Source organism: Coenobita brevimanus, chromosome 68, assembly GCF_032717465.1.
Source record: "Coenobita brevimanus isolate Jiangsu-jjx chromosome 68, ASM3271746v2, whole genome shotgun sequence".
NCBI classification, from domain to species: Eukaryota; Metazoa; Arthropoda; class Malacostraca; order Decapoda; family Coenobitidae; genus Coenobita; species Coenobita brevimanus.
In genome coordinates, this window is record NC_137021.1 from 27319953 (window position 1) to 27327772 (window position 7820).

A 7820-nucleotide genomic window follows, 5' to 3' on the forward strand; every position below is an offset into this window, starting at 1 on the left:
AACTGCCATGCATGGTATGTTACAGCATTCCTCATAGGTACCAATATCAGGATGCCATCATGGGTCAACTGGGCCTCTAACAATGGGTAATAATATTCCAGTTGACTCATACCAAAAAGTGGCGTAAATCTTTGCTTCACCATAGTTACGTCAAGAGCTTTGATCAAAATGTGAGTAGGAAGCAATAAAGCATTAACCCTATTCAAATTTGCATCGATTAAGCCGTCCACCATATTGGCTGCATGCGACTCCAAAGCAATGGTTGACTCGTCGAGAGCATGCAAGTACTCAGCGATTAACACTAAGTTAGCCAGGGTTGGTAAGGTGGTTTGGATGTTGTTCACAACTCCTACGAGATGGTTGGTAGTCTTAATTATCTCGTTGGCTTTGTTAGTGAACTCACCTAACTGTTCATACATGTGTACAATTAGCCTGTTATTCGCCTTTGCCGCCAATGCAAAATCATGCATCTGTCTACCCAATTGCAGTACATCCTTGTGTAGCGCTGTACCAAAAGCTTTTGAGACAGGATACCTAGGAGATCTACAAGTCCTCTCTTAGTACGTGCGTGGACGTGCTTGGAAAGATCAGAATCTGCATTAGGTAAAGCGACATGCAATTTAGTGAGTCTGTCTGTGAGCTTAACTATATGTTCTGTGTGAAGTTCGGTTATACCATGTAAGGTTTGTACCAAAGCTTCATTTTCTGAGGTCGTCAACTGCGGGTTCCGGTTGAATAACTTGCTGACTTTCGACAGTTGCTGTCTGAGGTGAAACAATCCCTTAGAGACCTCTTTAACAATATCTGGAGTTTGGAGATATCCTTCCATTGGGTAGTATATGCATACCAGGTCCTCTACTATCACCACGTCTCCAAGTGGGCTCTTCAGTGCTCCTGGCATCAACTCAGTTGTGTCCGTGTCCGACGTCGTTCCATAGGTCCACTCCAAGCAACACAAAAGGAGTCCAATCGCGAGCCACATGCCTGTAAGAGAAGATACTCCCTTAATCGCCCTTATTGTGGGATTGTAGCTTGCTGCGATACTCTTGGTTAGGGACAGGTACAGACGACGACATAGACTGCGATGAAGACAGAGGGGACAACACATCATACAGTTGGTTAGTTAGGCCTAGCTCTTGACTTACTGGTTTGATCCTGTCAGTATGTACTGCCTCCTGAGTTACATCAGCATCATTCCTTATTCGATAAGTATGTCCACGCACGTGTTCCACAATGGTATATGGTCCATGGAACTTAGGTCTGAGCTTGGAAGTTCTCTCAGAGTTAATGATCATAACCTTCTGGCCTATCTCCAACTTCTTTTCTTGACTACCTTTGTGTTGTTTCACCATCATCTCTGCTCTTGAGGCTTTTAATCTTTTTCATACCGTACTTCACTATGTATGCGTTGAAACTTTGCAAGCTGTACTTTGGCATAATTCTCTTGATTATACACTGGGATAGGAGGTCCAGCTAGCAAATCGTAGGGTAACACCTTCTCCTCTCCATAAAGGATATAATGAGGAGATTTCCCCGTTGACAAATTTTCTGAGGAGTTGATGGCCGCTGTTACATGTGGTAACCAATCTTGCCAGTCCGTGTGGGCAGTAATTGCTGGTCTCAAGACTTCTAGTATCTTCCTGTTTGTCCTCTCCACCAGGCCATTGCTCTTGGGACTGTAAGGCGTAATAAAGACTTGCCTTACCCCATACGTATGACAGATTTCCTCTAACACTTGGTTACGAAATTCACTGCCATTATCGTTGAGCAATACCTTAGGTGTTGAGTATGGAGAAATCACTGAGGTTACAAAAGTGTGCGCCACCTCTCTCGTCAAAGACCATTAGTTCTATGACGAGAGAGTTCACGAGCTGAACCATTGGTTAAATACAGCTTGAAAGGCTCATCGGAGACGGCCCTCCTCTGCCACCAGGAAATATCTTACGTCTGTAAAGGTGCTAAAACAGTGAATTGCGAAAAATGGTCCACTGCCACCAACACATAGCTTGAGCCTTGATGACTCCTTGGCAACGCTAAGAGATCAAATGAGACTGTATCCCACGTTTTTTCCGGTAGGAGATATTCCAAAATGGGAGTCAGAGGTCCCGTCGTTCCTCGCATTTCTGCGCACTTGACACGCTGACTAACGTCAGCTTCTATTTCCTTCCTCATGGTTGGCCAATAGGATTTCTTTCTTGCCTCACGTATGCATCTGTCGCGTCCAGGATGACTTGCTTGAGGCACATCATGAAACAACTGTAATACAGCTTGCTGTAGTGTAGCAGGAACAACCAACTGATACACAGTGTCCTTCCCGGGGGGCTGTTTATATAAAAGGCCCCGTTGAAGATGGAAATGAGTCATCGGCACCAGAAGTTCAGGTAGACATGACTCGTCGCCAGACTCCAAGGCACAGATGACTCGAGACCACATTGTATCCTTACATTGTTCAGCCTTTACCGTGTCCAGGGAATACCCAGAAAGAGGGATATCCTCAGATATGGCAACAGCAATATTTCTACTCAGCGCGTTGGCAACGACATTTTGTCAGCCTGGTAAATATCTGACCTCTGGATCAAACTCCATTACCTTGCTGAACCAACGTGCAACCTTACCGTGCAAGTTCTTCCCCTTAAACAAGTCACGTATGGGTGCATGATCCGTTAAAACAATTATCCGGTACCTGAAGATGATATCCAGGAAATGTCCTAACACCCACACGACTGCTAATGTCTCCAAATGTGTTACTGAGTAGTTCCTTTCCGGGGGTCTTAGTGCCCTACTGGCATACACAATGGTGTGCGTTTTGCCTTCCTCATCCTTTTGCTGCAACACAGCTCCCAGTCCCAAACTTGAGGCTTCCGTGCACAGGTAAAAAGATTGAGTATAATTAGGAAACGCTAACACGGGAGTCTCTGTCATGGCTTTCTTGAGGTCGTTGAAGCTTTTCACTTCCGATGGTCCCCACTGCCATGCAGCATCCTTCTTAAGTAGCATCGTCAATGGTGATGTGATAGCAACATAATTGTGGACAAAGCTCCTGTAAAAACCAGTGATCCCTAGGAATGAGCGAACATCGTCCTTGGCCTTGGGGGTAGGGAAATTTACCATGGCTGTAACCTTATCCAGCAGAGCCTTAATGCCATCGCCATCAACTAAGTGCCCTAGAAATCTATCACTTGCTTTTAGAAAATCGCACTTCGATAGCTTGATTTTCAGACCTGCGGATCTTAAGGTTTCCATCACTCATTTTAACTTACTAAAATGAGTCTGGATATCCTTGCTTACAATTATTAAGTCATCTAGATACGCCAGGACGTCCTGCCCAATCATGTCACCAAACAACTGATTTATCATCCTCTGAAATGTCATAGGAGCATTACTCAGTCCAAAAGGCATCCAGAGAAATTCAAAGTGCCCACAGTGAGTGCTAAAGGCAGTGATGGGAAGCGACTCTTCGGTCAGCTCCACCTGCCAATACCCTGATGCTAGATCCAGGCAGGTGAACACGGTATTTCCTTTACCCAAGGACTGCAGTAAGTCCCTGAGATGCGGAATCGGGTAATGATCCGGTATGGTTACCTTGTTCACTTGCCAAAAATCTACAACAGGTCTCACACCACCGTCCTTTTTAGGCACTAGAAAGAGTGGTGCATTCCAAGGTGAGGAAGAAGGCTGAATGACTTCATCATGAAGCATCTTTTCAACTTCCTCTTCCACGGCTTTCCTTTGGCTGTGTGTAGGTGGTATGCAGGCACATAAATAGGATTTGTACCAGGGCACAACCCAATATGATGCTTCACCTTGTCCGTCCTACCCAGCGGTTCTCCTGGAAGTGCCACTACATCGGAGAATTCTTTAAGAAATGCTAGTAACCACGTTTTATGAGCAACATTATCTGTTACCTTCACGTATTGTTCTAGTAGTTGTTCTCTCCCAAGACGTGTAGGTTCCGACTGAGTCGTTCTTTGTGATGTGACTACGGGAGAGATCACTGGTAATTCGTTGACTTCCTTTACAGGGGCACCATTGGACATCAAGTCGCCTATATATCATCCATCTCTGAGGTTAACTGTGCCACCACTCATATTTGTAATGAAGAGGGGCGTCTTCTGATTTGGTCCGACACTACTCAGGGTGGACTCTAGCGACAATGCCTTATGTTTTACGTCTCGGTTAAACATACCACATCAGTTCCCTCCGACGCATCAGGTACTCTGACAGGAATTTTGCGGACAGTTCAACTGGGTAAGTGGTGATTCCCACTCACTATAGCCATGACCTGCTTCCAAGCCATACTGTCTGTTTCGTGTGCATCTGGGGACTCCCTTAATGCTTCACTTGTCGGGGTCACAACTGGTTGAACGGCTCCTGATTGGATGCCATTTCCAGCTTGTGTTGCTGAGGGACTAAGGCCTACAAACTCCTTTCCATTAAAGGAAATAGAATGTCTCTGAGGGTGTATAATCACGTTATACTCCTCCATGGATTCAAAGCCCAATAATCCATCAGCTGGCAGAAGGATATCCTCAACCACATAAAATATACCACATAACACAGGAGATCGTTTACCTGCCCTCAGTGTCAATGGTACCTGGCTTATGATCTTCATTTTACTTCCTGTCACACCTGTCAAAATCACGTCAGGTGCTGACAACGTCCAATTAGCTCCAGGCATTTCATACTTCAGCTTCTCTAGCGCTTTACTAAAAATAATATTTGCACATGCTCCAGTGTCCACTATCAAAGACACCTGGCCTTTCCCTATGATCCAAGGTATCGAGAGCAAATCCACCTTTTTAATAGCTGCCACACACGCATCGGTGGACTGTACGATTTTATTTACTTCTGCGTGCGGCCCTGAACTTCCTCCGAACTAGCTTGGTTACCTAGTTTTTCCCTATTGACAAGAACATTTGGGCAATAGTCCAATGAATGAGGACACTGCCAATGGATGACACACCATCTTTGCACTTTTGGATTTACAGCTTTGGTCTTTTTCTGGGGAGACCTAGTACTGGGTTGTTTGTTGTCTACCTGCTTTTCAGTACTAGGTCCGGACATGGTGGGTAAGTTGGGCTTGGCTGCCTGATGAGCTTCCCTTTTAACATGCCAACACTTTTTATCTGTGTGACCAGGTTTATTGCGGGTTTTACAGAACCTGCCAGCAGGGCTTTTCTCTGTGTGCACAGCTAAAACACTACCACCCTTTCCTTCTGCCTTTGCCTTGAGCTTAAAGCTCATGTCAAGCAAGGCTATTTCAGGTCTTTTGGTCTGCCTAAGTACCTGATGTCGCCTAGCAGGGGTTAAACAGGACAGAAATTGCAAGTACTCGAGTAATCTTGCAACCCTCTCAAAAGTCAATCCTCAAGCTGTGTCTCCCCAGCCCGAAGTTTGCAAGGCTTTGCTAGCTTCTGCATAGCATATGCCTGCCTTCGCCAAAGCCTGACTTTCAGTACAGTTAGGATGCTGTTGTGCTCTATCTATGAACCTAAATACCCAAGCATCCAACATTTAGCAGTCGCTTGCAGAAGTGTTAATGAGGGCTTCCTTAAACTTTTCATATTTATGAGCAGTAGGCCCGGTTTGGAACAATGAGGTTTCCAGCATTTCCGCTGCTGGGGAATTGGATTTAATATTTGCTTTAATATCCCAAATCTTTTCCCCGTCACTAGCAAGGTGTAACCTAAGTATCTGGGCCTTGCAGTCTCGTAGGAAGCGATGGATCTTCCCCAGTAACTTGTAAACTCGGTTGGGCTGTAGGTAGCATCTTTATACAATCTGGGTTCGTAGGTGCCTGAACAAACTGTCCTTGGGACTGTCTAACTGGCGCTACAGGAGGTAAAGTTGAAGGAACGTTAGCAGTAGCCAAATTAGTGGTCGCCATATTAGATAGTTGCCATAAGGGAGGAAGATTCATCTGAGTTTGCATGCCAATACTGTTAGTATTCATGCCCCATGGATAAACATAAGGAACATTAGCAAATAAATGGTCTTGTCCTTGCTGTCCAAAAGTTAATGGTGTACTGAACATGCCCGAGGTGTAAGTGGGTATGTGAGTGGTTGCATAGCTAGCAGAGATTATTGGACCTTGGTTATCCTGAGTGATCAAGGGTGCTGTTGGAGTCTGGTCAACATCCACAGTCTCTTCACTAAGAGTACCCTCATTAGCAAGACTAGTGGCCATTTTGGACCTAACTGAACTTTCAGGAACTGTAGAATAAGAACGACCAGCATGCAAATGTAAAGTGTTCAAGTCCCCACTATCCAGTTCCTCAGAAGTGTCCTGACTACTTAAAGTTTGGATGCCTTTCTCCAGAGTGTCTAACCACTCACCCAATTCTGAGTCTGATTCACCTTCCAATCTGGTTGGTTTGTCTGAATCTTTCCTTAATTATCGTCCCCACTTCTTCACTGTATCCATCTGACCTTGTCAGAATTCCCTTCCCAGTCACAGGAAAAAATTAACTGAAAATGTATCTATGTAGGGGAAACTGGGAAACCTTTATTTTTACACACATTATCTAACTAACATGTGCTGCCTAAAAAGTGTGTCTGAGGGATCACTGTGCATGTACACTACCTAGGTGTCATATGATGCTGAAGTTCCCGGTAGAATCGTACTGCAAGTCCACAAGCTCTGCAAGGTTTTTCCTCCAACCACACGACGATTCTATCCCCCATGGTAGTCCTTGGGTAACTGGGCCGAGACATACCACACCGCACCCTGCCTCACTCCAGCCTCCACGTTCAGAGTTGCCAGATGCATCTAGACGGTCCCACCCTTCACCACACTGGCCTCGGTTAGCCATATCTCACACATCAGAGCGAGATAATTGCCAGTTCGTGCTTGAATGTAGAGATATCTCACCAGGCAGAGATAAAGAGAGAACGAGATTACTCTGATATCTGCTCTACTTATTTGCACCGCAATTAGTCCCTTTGCAACAGAAGAGTAAGATTTTTCTGTTTCACCTGCAGGATCACGAGCGGTTGCAAGGGTTTTTCACTGCACAAATCCCTTTAGCACCTTGTCGTATTCTATCACTGAACACCAATGTTATGTGTGTCATCCCACCGCTGCCACCAAAATATGTTTCGGCTGTATGGATTCCTCAACTAGTCACTAATATATCAGCTTGGAACCCCACAGCTGATCACCAATTTATATATATCAGCTGAGTCCTGACCTCACAGTTCCAAGCAAGGTTGTAACGTTGCGCCTGGTTGAAGTCACTTCCGGCTGACACACTCCACCAAAACTTCTTCTCACACACTGGAGATGGTGGAATCGGTGTAGAATCCTGTTGGAGAATTTAGAAGGTAGTGTGTGCAGGTGAACTGAAACTGAGCAAATTAAATCTCTGTTTATTGGCCACAGAAAGATACAACTGCGACACAGAGAGAGCTCAGAAATAATACGGTTCTCTCGTTCTAATGATACGTGCATTCTGCCCCAGCTGTCCGGCATACCCTCTGGGTGTGGTGCTGGATCAGCACAAAATAGAGATGCCAAACCCCACAGACAACTGGGATTTATACATGAATAGAAGCATCATAACTGTACCATGTACATTATACACCTCAATAAAATAGTATTGATTACATTAAAGTATACCAACAATGGCTCAATCGGTAGAGAGGTGGCCTGCAGTCCTAATGGACCCAGGTTCGAATCCCGGCTGGGGCAGGGAACAGTTTAAGGATTTGAATTTCATTAAATCAGGCTTTACTGATCTACCAGAAGACCCGCCGTCATGTCGTAAAAATACCCCCGCTAATACCAATACACCAGTCCTGTATGAGACAGCCCTAGCATG